Below are 16,449 nucleotides of genomic sequence, written 5' to 3'. Positions count from 1 at the left end.
TGTATCAGTATCTTCTGTTTTGCCCCATTTATCTGCCAGGAAAATGAAGGGTAATTCCAGGAGCTGAGAATAAGTGCTTTTCCCAAGTCGCTTTAACCTCCTAAGTGGGGTAAGAGAGGGGTGGGGCTGGGCTCTTCACTCTAGAGATTAGGCTCCTCTGACAAGTCTCACAGAGTCCTAGAATCCTGGAACGCATCCACTGAAACTGTAGTCTAGGGAGGGGGAGTGACAGCAGATAAGTGGCAGAGGCAGGCCGACACCTGCCTCTCCTTCCTGGTGGCTGTGTTCTTAACCTGTAGCGCACACCCCCTGCTGCCAGCTCCCCCCACCCCCTGGGCTACATGAGTAGGCTTTCTTGCCTGAGTCCCTGCTTCTGTCTCCAAAATCACAGACTGTCATGTGTGGAGGACTCTTGAGAATCACCTGGGCTCTACAGGTGGGGAAACTGAGGCCCAGAGACATCCCTCAGATGGTTGGTTAGTGGTGGAAAAGGGACCTGAATTTCAGGCTCCTAGTTCCCAGCCCAGAGCCCTTGCTGTCACACTCATCTCTTGTACCTCATACAATTCGCCTGTCCACCCATCCATCCATCATCCATCCATCCATCCATCCACCCAAGCATCCATCCATCCATCCATCCACCCAAGCATCCATCCATCCATCCATCCATCTATCCATCCGTTCATCATCCATCCATCTATCCATCATCCATCCATGATACATCCATCCACCATCATCCATCCATCATCCATCCATCCATCCATCCACCATCAATCCACCATCCATCCACCATCCATCCATCATCCGTCATCCATCCATCCCTCCATCTATTCATCATCCAAAGATCTATCCATCATCCATCCATCCATGATCCATCCATCCATCCATTCATCATCCATCCACCATCTATCCATTCATCATCCATCCATCATCCATCCATCATCCATCCATTCACCATCCATCCATCCATCCATCCATTCACCATCCATCCATCCATCCATTCATCATCCAAATATCTATCCATCATCCATCCATCCATGATCCATCCATCCATCCATTCATCATCCATCCACCATCTATCCATTCATCATCCATCCATCATCCATCCATCCACCATCCATCCATCATCTGTCATCCATCCATCCATCCATCCATCCATCTATTCATCATCCAAATATCTATCCATCATCCATCCATCCATGATCCATCCATCTATCCATTCATCATCTATCCATTCATCATCCATCCATCATCCATCCATTCACCATCCATCCATCCATCCATGATCCATCCATCCATCCATCATACATCCATCCATTATGCATGTATCCATCCATCCATCATGCATCCATCCATTATGCATCCATGCATTCATGTATCTGTATCCATCCATTCAGCCAATCGGAAATATATTAAGTATCTGCTGAATGCCCTGCACCACCTTGGGCTGAACATGATAGGAAGTTCATGGTTGGGCCACCTGGTCTACCCCACCTCATTCATATCCCCTTCAGCCAAGCAGATATTCTCCTATTCAGACCAATTCTTGCCCATCCCCACCTCCACCCTTAATGTCAACACTCCAAGCTCCTAGTTTCTGCCTTTTTGCTCATGATGTCCCCCTGCCTGGAATGGCCTCATAACTCACAATTTATCCAAACCCTACTCATTCTTTAAAGCCCGTGAAAAAGCCCCCCATCCTCCACAAAGCATTTCCTTGTCTCGAAGGCCATCTGAGCCCTCCTTTCTCCCAGGACTGTTTGAGTAGGAACTGCACAAATGAGCCTCTATTTTTTTGCTTTTTGGTTTTGTCCCATGTTACTCCCTGGGAGCAGTCCCCATGCTATATTATTATTAGTAGTGCTATTGATATATTATGTTTGGGCAATGCCATGATGTAAACAAAATGCCACAAGATGTGGAGTCAGACAAGGGGTCAAGTCTCAGCTCTACAGATGAGATACTGTGTGGCCTTGAGCAAATCACTGAACCTCTCTGAACTGCAGAAATTTGCAATGCAGTTTCACAAGATAATGCCTTTGAATACTCCAAAGTGCTGAATAAACAGAAGTCTTCCTCATTTCAGGATCTATTTAACCCTGTGCTACTTAGGCTTGTAGTCTTGACTAATTACCAATAGCCTGAGGCACAGAACCCCCCTCTCTTATTCCTTACACCCTGGGAGGTGGGGAGGCTTTGCTTCTGGGCAATCTCCCAAGAGGGGTCTTGCTAATAAGCAAGATTTTTTTTAATGTTTATTTTTGAGAGAGAGAGAGTGGGAGCGGGGGGGGGGGGCAGAGAGAGAGAGAGAGAGAGAGGAGGACAGAGGATCCGAAGTGGGCTATGCTGTAACAGCAAAGAGCCCCACGTGGGGCTCGAAGTCACCAACCGCGAGATCATGACCTGAGCAAGCTTTTCTTTTAATTCTCTTCTTTCCAAGTAAGATCCAAGGCAGTGGTAGGGATAGGTGGAATTTTTTTCTCCCTAGAAGGAGGGTTTCCTGATTGGTGGAGGGTGGGCTGGGGCCTGGACAGGCGTTGGAGTATTTCCCAAGACAACGGGCCCTCTCGCGACTGGGAAAACAGAAGCACTTGATGGCTTGGCTCGCCCTCTGTGAGCTCCCGACTTTCATCCTCACTTTGCTTCTCTTCCCTGTGGCTTGAACACTCCCAGGGGACCGGTGGGAGGAGGTTGATGCCTTGAGTACCTGTTTACTGTTTACCACCCCCCTCACCCCCCCCCCCCACCTCGCTGATGGATCTGTGATTTCCAGAGCTGAGATTTGTTCGCATCTCAGTGGCTCCAGGAGAAAAACTCAAAACCCATCTACGTCATGTGTATCAGCCTCAACCATGCATCCACGGTGCCCACTGCACACGCAGGCCCGGGGGTGCACACGCGAAACCACGTATTCACACGGGGCTGGGCCCACTGGGCCCGCGCATGCGTGTTTGCTGCCCTGCCGGCGCGCCACAGGTGTCCGCGTCCCATACCTTTGTGCTCAGCTGCGTGTGCCTCTCCCGCTCATAGCAGGTGTCCATTCAGGTCACCATTACATCACTTGCCCAATTTCCCACAGCTAGGACGTAGGAGGGCTGGAGTGTGAACCCAGGCGGTCAGCTCCACAGTCTCTATTCATCTCCGTTGGTTTTGCGGGCGCCGCAAAGATCAAGCCAATCAGTCCCTCGCCTGGCTCACACGGGAGTGTGAGTGTAGAGATGCCTTGCCCACGGCTGTGAAGACGGGCACGTGGGGGGTTGTGCACGCCTGCCTCGAGCTGCGTCCTCGGGAGCCACCAGGAGCACTTTGGTACTTTTCAAGGGGCCAGTGCCCTGTGGCTCCTGAGCCTGTCTCTCTGGCACTGGCCACCTTCCACTGCATTTGCTTTTCTCACATCGGGTACACCGAGTCCCAGCTGGGCCCCACCAGGCAGGGGGAGGAGGATCAGGCCACTCCCGCAGTTCTGGGTCTTGCCAGGTGGTCACGAAGTCCTGAGAGCCCCCACCGCACTATGCTCGTGTCCCTCCTCCCGTCTCCTTTTGTTGAGATCACTTTTGAGGACAAGACGCCTTCCCCATCCCGGACCAGCGTGACGGAGTTAGGGGCCCCCTCCCTGAGCACCTACGGTGTGGCTTGGGATCTCCCTGCGTCCTACGTTTGGCCCTGCTGCTTCTCAGCTGTGTGACCTTACACAAGTTTCTTAACTCCTCTGAGCCTCAGCTTCTTCATCTGTAAAATGAGGACAATATTGACACCTGCTGCAGGAGTGAATGGCAAGATTACTTGAGCTCATACATGGGAAGGGCCAGAAGTGCACTTCTCCTTCTGCTACCACCATCCCCTCACTGCTGCATTTGTCAGCCCCCCCAGGCGGGTAGCATGTGCTGTCTAAAGGCGGGGACCACAAGTTGTTTCTTCTTCTGTCCTGGGGCCTGGCTTGGTCCCTGGTGCAACATTGATGCTGCCTGGCACTGATTGGATGTCTGAATGAGGGAGCCCCGTCCTCTCCCCAGTGGGACCAGTTGCCCCATGAGTGGGATAAGCCCCGTCTCTCTGTCTTAGGGGGTGGGGTGAGGCCGCCTGCTCTATGCCAGGGATATAAAGTAGGACAGGCCTCCCCAGGGGGGTTGCCGTGGCAACAGGGAAAGTTCTGCTCAGAGGCAGACGTACAGAGGGTTGGCTGGGAGGCATGGCGGTGTTGCTTGCCTAGAGTAAGGAGATGGACTATGGAGATGACTTTCAAGCCTCAGTGACTCATCTGTACAATGGGGGCTAAGCTTCCAGCTCACGACTAGGGTCATAGGCAAGGGGTCATGGATGTGGAAGGCTGTTGGAAGCTCCAGAGGGGCTGTCCAGCCTTGGCCACTTTATGACCATCTTCCCCAGCAGCATGGACGTGTCACAAGAGGAAGGACATTGCTTTACTCACTGCTGCACCCCCAGCACCTAAAACAGTGCCTGACACATAGTAGCTGCTAATCGGCATTTGCTACCTGAAGAATTATTCAAATAAGAAGTGGGGGGGGGGGCACCTCAAGGTCCTGGCCCAACCCAGCATCTGGAATTCTACCAGGTCCTGATTCTGAGCTGCTTAGAGACTCTACATTAGAGACCCCCCCCCCAACTCCATCTATGACCTACCCCAGATCACCCATGGACCTCTGAGGACCACCTCTCCCCCAGGTGTGAGCTCTGAAGGCACACAGGGGACTAGGGTCCACCTAGCCTCGGGAAAATTGTCCTAGCCCAGGATTCTCAGACTTTGGCTGATGACAGAGGCTTGGGTGGGGATGGGGATATGGGTGTGGGAAGTGATCTTGGTGGCTATAAAGAATACCGGTCCCCAGACCCCTCCCACATCCTACTCAATCAGACTCTCTGGGGTGCTGCCTGGTGTTTGGGATTGTAACAAGTTCCCAGGGGATTCTGGTGACTGGCCAGGTTGGGGACTCCTGCTCAGGACACAGCCTCCTGCAGTTGGAGGGACTTTAAGGGGTCTCCCCAGTCAACCCAGGGTCTGGAGCTTCTTGTACACTTGGGGAGACTGAGGTCCAGAGAGTGGCATGACTTGGCCGGGCCCCCACTCTGGCACTCTTTTGCCCTGGGGCTCGGGGTCCCTACGTGTGCCTCTTTGTCAACTCTCACGGTGTCCGGCCGGCCCGGCTGACTGAGGGCTGACTGGACGGCTCTCACTCATGCATCCTGACCAAGACACAGAGCGGCAGGGAAGGAGCTAAGGGCTACCCTTCCCCCGCCCCCCCCCCCCCCCCCACCAAAGCCCTGAGTTTGCAGCCTGGCCCTTGTTTGGGGCTTCTTGGGCAAATGCTTTATTTAACCTTTTTGAGTGACCGTCTCTCCCCCTGAAAAATGAGCATAACAGGCCACATTTCACGGGCAGCTGGGTTGGGGAGGCAGTTGCGAGTTTGAACTCCGCAGCCAGGGTGTATTGGTTTGAGTCCCGGCTCCACCGGCTTGGCAGCTGTGTGACCGAGCAACTGACTTTTACCTCTCTGAGCCTTTGCGCCCTCATATATGAAATGAAGGGGAGGAATCCCAGCTTCATGCAGGTCACCGGGAGGATTAAGTGTGAGGTTGCCCATGAAGCACCTAGTTCGGGCTCAGCTAAAATGAATGCTCTTTTAAAGAAAGGCGGGAAGGTGAGGACCCACGGGCCCAGCCTGCTAGAGAGAAGCCAGAGGACGGGCCGGGAGCTTCGCCTCTGTGTCCGAAGGGCAGCCCGGAGCAGGGGCAGTGGAGGGGAGAGGTGTTTGTTGGAACAGCCAGGGACGCTGCGAGGCCCCCGGTGTCCAGCCATTAGCCGGTTCCTGCTGAGCTGCAGGGCGAGGGAGGCTGGGGAAGTGATGAGCCACGCACAGCTGTGTGGTACTTTCTCCGCTGAAAAGCAGTTTCCAACTCGTTGTCTTAATGTGTCCTCACAATAACCCTGTGATTGTTAGCCCAGCGATCGGGCTTCCTGTTTCAGCCGGGAGATGAGAGCTCAGAGGGGTCAGCCGGCTGGGCCAAGGTCACGCAGCATAGCAGCGGCAGGGACAGGACAGGTGGGGGGTGGGGGCGACTGCGTTTCCAAAGGATGTGACGGCCCTAGGGGCCTCCCTCCTGACTTCTGTCTAGCTTGCCTGCCACTTGCCCCCATGCTCTGGAGCCACAGGTCAGAGTTGGATTCCTGGATCGGCCCTTTCCTAAATGTGTGCCTTAAGGAAGTGACTTAACTCCTGTAAGCCAGGGTTCTTTGTCAGATGGGAAGCATAACAGGACCCATTCCATGGAGTTGGTTTTGGGGGAGTAGCCCGGCCAATATTTGTAGAACACGTATGTGCCTGGCACGCGGTAGGCTGGCTGTCTTATGCACAGCTGTGTGGCTCCCTAAAGTCATAGCACCTGTCTGAGCCTCAGCTGTCTCATCTGCCAAATGGGCATTTATTTCGTGCCAGGCATTGTGCTAGGTCCCCGCGAGTCAGGATGTTATTTAACATGAACAGTAACCAATAAAACCAATTTCTCTTAGTCCCATTTTCCAGATAAGGAAACCGAGGTGCAGGGGAAGCACCTTGATGTGTCTGTAGATATTTGGCTAACGACCAAGATAATCCAGGTCAGACTCAGACCACAGCCCATGGCCCCTACACGTGTCAGCCTTAGGTTTCCGTCCAGGGAATTCTTTAGGGCTTATGCGCTTGCCTGGGATTGTGGAGTCTGGGGACCGGTGTCTGCTCGAGCAGCAGCCTCAGGCTGATACCCCCACCCCCCAACAAGGCTTCACAGACTGTGATCTCCCTCTGTACCCTGCCTCGGCATGGGGCTCAGGTCCTACCTGGGCCTTCCCACTTCCCCCGGGGCCGGGAGGAGGCTGGCAGGCCCCAGGCCATGTTGGGAAGGCCATTAGCTGGCACTGGAGCCCGAGTGCCGGTAATGACCCTATTTTCACACGGAGGCAGCTCACAGCCTCTCCCCACGCTGGAATCTGCTCCCGGAGCTCCCATTCCGGAAGGAAGCAGCAACAGATTATGTAACTCAGAGCAGGTTATGTAAGGATGTAGCAGGCCCTGGTGGGACTGGGGAACAGGGCAGTGCCCCCAGCCCCCAGCAGAAGTCTCTGGGGGGCAGGACCAGGCTCCTGGCTGTCGCCTTGGGACCGAGACCCTCAGCTAGGCCTGGGCAGGAGAGGGGAGGGCGAGGCCGCCGTATGGAGTGGGACAGCTCTGGTCAGGGAGCCAGCAATCCTAGCTCGGGTCCCAGCTCTGTCATGAATTGGGCAAATCCTTTCCCCCTCCAGGCCTCAGTTTCCCTTTTTGGAAAACCGAAGAGGGGTGGCTTGGGTAAGCTCTAGGGGCCCTGCGGGTTCTGGGGGTGCTGTGTCTGTCACCTTGGAGGCGAGGCCCAGATTTCCAGGTTCTGACGCTCATGCGGTTGCCAGCTGCTTGAGCAGGGCACCGTCTCTCTCTGGGCCCTGACTTGCCTGTCTGTCTGTAGGGAGCCGGGCTCCCCTGTCAGCCTTGTTGGTGCCAGATGGGCCTGCACTTTTGGGGTTCCAGAGGTGGGTGAGAGAGCGGAGCCGGGACATTCCGCCCCTAGTCTCTCCTTCGCTCCCTGATGGAGTCCTTGCAGAGAGCCCCCACATCACCAAATAGTAACAGGACGAAGACAGCTCCAATGGCCCCGTCGGGCCTGTGCTCAGGGCCTCTGCGTGCGTCGTCCTAGCTCTCACAAGGGCCCTGGGAAGTATGTACCTTTATTACCTCTATATTACCAGTGGGGCCGAGGCTCAGAGGGGGGCAGGTGACCTACCCAAACTCACACAGCCCGTCAGCGGCCAGGCCAGGATGTGACTCCGGGTACATCCGACTTTAGCGCCCATGATACTGCAAGTCTGCACAATGCGGGCCTGCTCCTCTCTGGAGACTGGAGAACTGGGTACGGCCAGATGGTGTAAACAGCCCTGTTCCGTGGTCTAGGCTCTGAGGAATGTCCGTCCCCCTCACTAGCCACCCCCGGGCCTCTCTGGACTCTCCACCCCCCCTTGTTCCTTTTGTGCCACCCACGGCGTCCACGATGGCATCTGGGAAGTGGGCAGTGCAGGCTGTGTGGGCACACGGGCACTTGTATTTTTAAACCCTGGCTCTGGCCAAGCTCTGAAGTCAATTCAGACAGGGCCAGGGGTTTTTCTGTGGCTACTGTTGACCCTGAGTGGGAGGGCTGGGGGGCATCACTGGCATCAGGAGGCACCCCGCTGGTCAGTGGGACTGTTATCAGCCGGGGAGATGCTCAGCGCCGGCTGGGATCTCTGCCCCTTGGACCCTGGGAGCCCCGGAGCCTGAGCGAAGAGCATGACAGCAGGGGGCAGGTCGGAGGCTTGGAAGGAGGAACCTGGAGAGAGCAGGGGAGGAGGGAGGAGGTGGAATGAAGGTTGAAGGGGCTGCAGAATATGGGCGAGAGGGCCTTTACAAAGCTTAGAGTCCAACCCCCTGACTCTGAGATGGGGAAGCTGAGGTCCCAAGAAGGAGAATGTCCGGGTCACAAAGGGAGTTAGAGGCAGAGCCAGAACTCGAACCCAGAGTGCTTGACCCCCAAGCAAGAGCAATTTTGGATGAGCTTCTCATCTGGGCTCCCAGGGAAGTCCTGCTCACGGAGGCTCTGCTCCCAGGTAGGGGAGTTTTATCTGCCCTTTAGGCAGGCTGGGGAGGAGGAGGCCCCTCCTGTGCCCACCGATGCCACCTCGTTGAAGAAGTCAGGGCAGGATTTCATAATCAAGGCCAGATGACAGCGGAAGACGTGACTGGGGAGTGAGAGGACGCTCTATAGCCACTGGGTCCCACCGGGGCTACCCCCAGTCTCTCCCTCCTGGTTCTTGGCGTGTTGGCTGCTTTCCTTGCCCTGACTCCGGGCACCAGGAAGGTCCCTGATACCATTATACAGAGCAGGAAATTGAGGCGAGGCCACTTACCCCTCATGATAGAGAAACATGATAAAACTGAGGCATGGAGAGAGGGAAGACACGGCTTTTGCCCCAGGCTTGGATGCTCTCGAGCTGTATGACTTTGTCACAGCACGTTTCTGGGCGTCAGCTTCTTCATTTATCACACGGGGACAATCAGCAGCAGCATTTACCAAGTGCTAATTTTATGCCAAGCTCTGGAGCGATCACTTTCATATGTTATTCTTCTCAACCTTGAGATGGTCCATTTTTCAGATGAGGAAACCGAGGCTCTGCATGGCAGAGCGGGGCTGGGGATACACACAAGCCAGTATTTTCAGCCCTCTTCTCTCACCTCTGCCCAGACCCAGTCCAGGCCCCTCTCCAGATGCCTTCTTGCCCACCCGTGCCTAATCCACTCTCCACACCACTGCCACCAGCGCTGGCCTTTGGAAAACATGAGCAAACTTGGTTACCCGCTCCCCAGCTGGAATCTTCATGGATCTGCACTGCCTCTGGGGAAAGTCCGAATTGCCTAGCTTGGCATTCAGGGCTCTTTTGTAAGCCAGCCCCTTGCTCCTCCAGAGTCCCTCTACCCTGGCCACATCATTCTCTGGACAAATTTTCTTCTCCTCCCTCATGCCCTCACTCAGGCAGCTCCCTCTGCCATTTTCACTTTATCATCACACTCCTATTCCTCCCTTGAAACCAGCCCAAAGTCACTGCTTCTGTGAAGATTTCTGTGCCTGTCCCTGGCGGAACATCAGTCCCTCACGATGCTCCCTTGGCCTTGAGAGTGGTTCTCATCACGTAGTTTCTTAGGTACTTGCTCATGTGGTGCTCTCCCCAACTCACTTCACATCACCCAAAGATCCCCGGGGGGAAAGGAACTAGGTGAGCCTCTCCTGTGTCCCCAGCCCCGAGGCCGAGCAGATGAGTAAGAATGGATCAGGAAGCGGCAGAGAATGGCAGATCAGAAAAAGTTCTCTCTGGGTAGAGGCCACGTCTTGGCCGAACAGCTTTGTCTGCATCCCACTCACGAAGGATGGTTCAGGTTGAGAGCTAATGGCCCGCAGTTAGACAGACCTGGAATTGAGATGTGTGGTTTTGGGTAAGTCACTGAACCTTTCTGAGCCTCTGGTTCCTCATCTGTGAAATGGGCAAACAATATCGTTAAAATGAGGAATCAGTACTCTAGTGCCTGGGAAACTTCTAGAGCAGAGCCTAACCTGCAATAAGGTAGGTGCTCAGTACAAGTTTCTTCTTTATTCCTGCTATCGTCTTCCATCATCATCATCCCCTTCCATCATTATAACCAACGTCATCATCTCCTTCATCCCAACATCATCTTAATCACCTCCATCATTACAACCAACATCATCCCCTTCATCTCCCATCATCATCACCTCCATCATCATCACGTTCAACCCAACATCTCATCATCACCTCTGTCAATATAACCGTCATCATCCCCTTCATCCCAATGTCATCATCATCCTCACCACTGTCATCGTCATATCCATCCCCATTGTCATCATCATCATCACCATCTTCATCATCATTCTTCAAAGCCCTCTTCTTTCCCAGATACCTGCCCCTTGCACTGGAGATGCTGCAAGTATGAGGTGCCAGCCATGTGCCAAGAATTGGGCTAAGTGCCTTCCTTTCATCATTCCATTTAATTTTCACCCTGAAATACAAACGCAAGCAAAAATCACTTCTTTCCTGTGGAGAATCTTCACAGGCACCACATGGGTTGCTACAATGATCCCCGTTTTACAGATAGATAACCTGAGGCTCAGAGAAGTAAAGCAACTTGCCAAGATTATCCACAGCTTGTAAGCAGAGGAGCCTGGTCCAACTTTGGTCAGCTCTTTTAGCAACACCAAGCTGCTTGGGGCTCCTGATTCACTTGCCCTTACGGTTTTCCGCATTTGCTGCTTGTTGCCAGTGCTCCCTGCAAAGGGTCAGTATAAGTTTTCAGCACTTTCCTGGGTTCCCTGGGCCCAGCAGAGAAACAGCAGCATTTTTTAGTGAGAGTTTTACTCAAAATCTAGAAAAGCAAAATTGGGCATGAGCAAAGATGCCAGGGAGCTGGGTGGAGATTTGTAGGCTCAGAAGCCGGGGTCTTGGGACCTTACCAGCTTGCTCACTCTGGACACACGTCATCATTACTCTGGACTCACAGCCTGGGCCAGGGTGTTCCTGCCTGAGGATCCAGTCCAAAGGAGCCACTCCAGAGAAACTCCACTCCCACCTCAATCTCATTTCCAATCCCCTTCTCATCCTTGTCCTCTTTCCTTCTGGAGAAGCATCACTGGCATCTCTGAAGTTGGAAAAAGATTCCCATGTTGGCTTTTTTTTTTTTTTTTTTTTTTTTTTTTTTGGGTATGTCTGGTGAAGCTCAAAGGGGAAAATGGTAGATTCATTCATTCTTCAGATCTGTATTGAACACCTACTGTGTACCACAACGTACCACATGAGGACCCAGACATGACTCAAACACAGCCCCTGCCCCAGAGGAGCCCCTCTTAGATCGTTACCTCTAATTGTAGCTGAGACCTTTCCCACTGCCCTGCCATTGTTCTGCGAGGGTCCAAGGGTAGGAGCCCATCTTCTATCCCACAGAGATGGACACAGAAGGGCTTTCGGAGGATGTTTGTAGAATGGAACTAAACCGAGCTCAGTGGAAATCAACCTCACCATGGAACTATGACCTGACCCTCTTTCCATGGGTCCGCCCAATGTCTCTATGTGGAGGTACCCTCAATGGGGTTTGACTGGGGAGGTCCAAGGGGGATGGGGGAGGAGAGTGAGAGGTTGGGCATTTTGTATAAATGTGCAAATCCAAAATTCTATGTGAGAATATGGAGGTCTTTTGTTTCTTTTGCTGACCTTGGTCAGGTTCCTAAAGCTAGTAAGTGGCTGGTTTATTATTCTGTGCCTAACACACAAGGTGCTCAATAAGTGAATGAATGAGTGGATGAATGAATATTTATCAGTATTGTCTCACTTATTTCAGTAGATTTTGCTGATTGGAGGCTCCTCATTGATCGAGAAACATTGGAGGCTTACTCTCTTGGGATTTTGGGTAAGTGACTTATGAGGAACCCTCAAGGCAACAGTGCATAAGTTTTCATGCTTAGAGGAGTAGACCAACTGAAAGGGAAGAGGAGATCAGGGAGTCAACTGTTCATATACTGACTGACCCATCCATTCACCTACCTATCCTGAGTTGGGGCCAGACATTGCAGGTTTTCATCACCAGAGGGGTGGGCCCATCAGATGGGAGAGGTGAGGAGAGTGTCCACATTTCATCCATCCATCCATATACCCATCTATCCACTATTGACCCTTTAATTTGTGTGTTTATGTATCCATCCATCCATCCCTCCATCCATCCATCCATCCATCTGAGTCACATTGTTCATTGTTGTTGAGTGCCAGCCTCAGGACTTTAGACTGAAAACTATCTTCTGTGACAGCTGTCAAGGAGAGGAGGTTAATCTGCATGAACAGCCCCAATGCATGCTGGAAGCTAATTGGGCTTAAGCTGGGATAGTCAGAAAGGGACCTCTGCACACCGTCATGCTAGTTTTAGAGAGAGATGGGAAGCAGATGGGACATAGCAACTCTCATGAGCAAACACCCGGGTTATGCACTTATTAACCAGTTCATACTAACTCTAGAGTATAGGACAGCAGACAGATTGATCTGGATTGGCTCTCAAAAGTTCTTAAAAGGGAGAGTACCTACTTAGGCTTTCTGGCACCACTGTTGGGTTCAGGACTGAGTAACAAATACTTTTTGAATGAATAAACAATCTGGGAGGGGGTGACTTCCAAAAGCTCAGGGTCAAAGCCAAGATTGGACCTGCAAGAGGGGCCAGGCCTCTTGGAGGAACTGTCACCTTCTCTTTGCCTCCGTGTTCCTTTCTCCCCACAGCCTGTACTTGACTTCAGCCTGCACTCAGTGTCTGAGATATAGTAGCAATGTTTCCAGAATGAGTGAGTGGACAAATGTATCCACTAGTTGCACAAACATTTATTGAGTGCTTACTGTGTGTCAGGCACTGTTCTAGGAGCTGGGGGTACAACAGTACACAAGACAAACGCCCCATCATCGTGGATCTCAGTTTAATGCTCAACGTATTTAAAAAACAGAAGTGAGTCACACCTCTTGTGGGGCAGATGCTGCCGTTGTTGTTTCTTGAGAGTCTGTGCCAAGTGGTGTTTCCAGGTGCCAGTGGGAGATGGTTGTCTTGGAACCAAGGCTCAGTGGTTGTTTCTGGGCAAAAAAAACCCAAAACCAAAACCAAAAACAAAGCCCTCCCAAAACGGTGAAGAGCACCTAGTGAGGAGGCCAGCCTGGTGGAAAAATCCTAGGTGCTGTTGACTGAGTACTTGTTACACGCCAACATATAGGATCTCTCTCTGATGTCTCTGCCTTAGGAGGTAGGCTCTTTTATTTCCTCTGTCTTACAGAGGAGGAACTGAGGCCCCAGAAGCTCACCCAAGCTGGGACTCACCCAAGGCCACCTGGGGAGAGGGTGGTGAAGCCAGGATTTGATTCCAGGTCTGTTTGGATGCCCTAGGCCCAAGTTCTTGTCCTATGCTCAAATTCTTAACCACTTGGCTTGACTGCCAGGGAGGGTGGCAGGGGGTAGCAAGCTGCAGCCTATACAGGGACGGGGCCTGGCCGTGGAGAACTTTAGAGCGCTACCTTGGATGCTGTCTTAGCCCTAACACGCTCTTGTCCTTGATTGTGAAGCTGTCACGGGTGACTTCAGACCTTGCTCCTTGCTGCCTGCCCACCAAGAAGGCCATTCTGCAAAGCAAATCGTGTCTGCCCACAGCCAATATGGATCCTATACATTTACACACATCGCTGAACACAAATTACAGATTGTTGTAATTTCTAAACACTTCCCTGCCACTTGGAGCTGCAGGGGGAAGCCCTGAGCCTCAGGGAACACCATCAACAGCTCTCAGCCCTGCTGGGCACGCTGCAGCTCTGGGAGGGGACAGTGAGTCGGCATCGTAGCTGCTCCCACTGTCTTGGTGGCGGGATAGAGAACCTGGTTCTGCTGCGGCTTTGAAGGCTGACCCCATCCCAGCTACTTGTACAAATTTGCACTGATTCCCTCCCACGTCTGGAAGCCCATCCAGAAACTAGAGATGCTTATTATACTAAAACCGTGCACACAGCCACCTCTCATTGAGCACTTCCTATAGCCCAGACACCTAAATCTCACTACAACCCTTGGAAATAGGTATGTGTCATCCCCACGTTATTATGAAGGTGGAAACAGGTTCAGAGAGGTTAAGCAACTCACTCAAGGTCACCCAACTATTGTTGAAGTAATTGTTGGAGATGGTCACAAATCTGACTGTGACGGATTTAAATGTCTGGTTGTTGGCTCTGATGTGGTCCTGTCCCCGACCTGCCTCTTCTCTCTGAGACCCACAAGGAGACCTAACTTGGGGGAGCAGCCAGCAGCAGTGGACTCAGAGAGGATCCACAAGAACAAACTGAGGGGGCCAGCTTACCGTGTGTGCAAAGGTCTTAGGGCACGTGTCCTTTTGTGTTCACATCCGTGTCCTCACGTGTGTCCTTGAGGTGTTCCATATGTTCACGTGCTCGAAGTTGTATGTTCTGGATGTGTTTGCATGCTCACATGTATTTGCAAGTGTGGGACTGGGTGCTTTTATGTTCTTGTTCACAAGTATCAGTGTGTGTGTGTGTGTGTGTGTGTGTGTGTGTGTGTTCGTGCTAATGCGCATGGAGTGTGTATCTAATTTTCATCAGGTTCTCACTATGTTCCAGGCACGAGCTAAGTGCTTTACAGGTATTGACTAATTTCATTCTCATAGTAATCCCACGAGGCAGGAACTGTTAACATCCCCAAATCACAGATGAGGAAATTGAGGCACGGGGAGGGTACCAAGTTGTCCAAACATCCCTTCTTTGTGATTACAGAAACTCTTTACGTCCTTTATGCTGCCTTCCTCATTTTGGGTCCATGTGACTTAGGTACTGGCCCCCACGTCCCCCACACCTGGGTTGGCTGTGGGACCCACGTGTGGCAAATCAGAGCCACTGTGATTGGTTCCAGCAGCTGAGCCAAGCGGCTCATGAGAAGCATCTGGGGGTAGTTCAATGTTACTGACAGCGTGGTCTGCAGATGGCAACATCCATTCCTGGATGCAGCCCAAACCCCTGGAAGCGGGAGCCTGCTTCCACAAGCCCTCTAGGTGACCCTGTGCATTTGAGGATGTGGACCTTGAGGTCAAACTGCCTGGGTGGCTGGAATCCAGCCCCACCAGCCACAAGCCATGGACAAGTTATAGAAGGTTCCTGTACTTCCGTCTCCTCATCTGTGAAGTGGAAATAAGAGGGGTCCTGGCATTTTTGAGGACAGAATAGGCTTATACATGCAAAGTGCCTAGAGCAGTCCCTGGCGTGTGTCCAGTTGCGGGAGGGTTCACTGTCACTCTGTTATTACTCGGGGACAGGTAGGGGGCCCAGTCCTGCCCAGTGAGCGTCAGCCCGGAGACTTTTGCTGGCACCGGTAGAGAGAGTCTCCTGCTGAACTAGGATTAAGCCTGGAGCTGCCGTTGGTGACCTTGTACTGCCTCGGGGAAGGGTGGCCTGGGAATAAAGCGGCCAAGAAGGAAGTGAAGGGGAGAGGCGTCCTCTGGGACACTTCTCGAGTGCCTGGTCCATGCCTGAAGCCACTGGACTTTTCAATGTCGTGGGCAAATCCATTTTGTTCTGGCTTTAGCCACTTTGAGCTGGGCTCCTGTCCCTCATCCCTGAAGGACTCCCACCAGGTGCCTAATCTGACTCAAACCGTTTTTGCAAAGAAGTGACTCAAGTCAGTCCAAGACCGGACAGAGAGACGGGGCGGTTCTTGGATTTCTGACCCCCAGCCGGGCACCTCTTCATGGCTGTCTCATCCTGACAAAGCGACCCCAGGCCTCATCTCCTGCCCCGCCCCTGTCATTCTCTCTGGCAGGCAGCCTCAGGCCGCCCTGCCCGCTGGAGGCCCGCTGCAGGCCCACTGCGTTTCTTGCCAGCATCATTGCTTGCCTGAGTCCCAGCTGCACGTTAAGCAGCCTCGTCAGGAACCTGGGCACTTAAGCCACGTGGGGCCTTTTTGAAGAGGCCCTTTTGCCTTTTGAAGGTCAAGTAGGTCTCTCTTCTGCCAGGCCCCTCACCCCCAGCCTGGAGATGGGCTGAGGTCAGAGGCAGATGGACCTCGTGGGGGGTGGCTGACCTTGTGCCAGGACCGGGCAGGTGTGGGCAGGCCGGAGGGCATTTTCTGCCTTAGCTTCCCCAGTGTGCGGGCCTCTGGCTTCCTGCTTCTTTCCTCAGCCTGCTCAGGCTCTCTTTGCCTTCTGCCATCACTCCTGGCTTTCCATCCGTCTCCCCCAGCTCCGCTTCTCCCACCCACCCCCAGCTTCGCAAGCCCCTGCGGCCTCCCAGACCTGCCCCTGTCTGACCTCTCCTGGGTC

General features: G+C 53.0%; 1 long non-coding RNA gene across 3 annotated transcripts in view; it reads left to right on the top strand.

Moving 5' to 3' along the window:
• The window catches only part of LOC122241227, a 42,026-nt gene that overhangs the window by 15,284 nt on the left and 10,293 nt on the right, over positions 1 to 16,449 (top strand). For 2 of the 3 annotated variants that reach the window (XR_006221259.1, XR_006221260.1), the window contains exon 3: positions 11,955 to 12,023. This is a non-coding gene — a long non-coding RNA (uncharacterized LOC122241227). The remainder of the gene's footprint in view (positions 1 to 11,954; positions 12,024 to 16,449) is intronic. The other variant, XR_006221261.1, reaches the window with a different exon arrangement.

This window comes from Panthera tigris, chromosome C1 (genome assembly GCF_018350195.1).
Source record: "Panthera tigris isolate Pti1 chromosome C1, P.tigris_Pti1_mat1.1, whole genome shotgun sequence".
NCBI classification, from domain to species: domain Eukaryota; kingdom Metazoa; phylum Chordata; class Mammalia; order Carnivora; family Felidae; genus Panthera; species Panthera tigris.
This window is presented reverse-complemented; position numbering and strand designations above follow the sequence as displayed.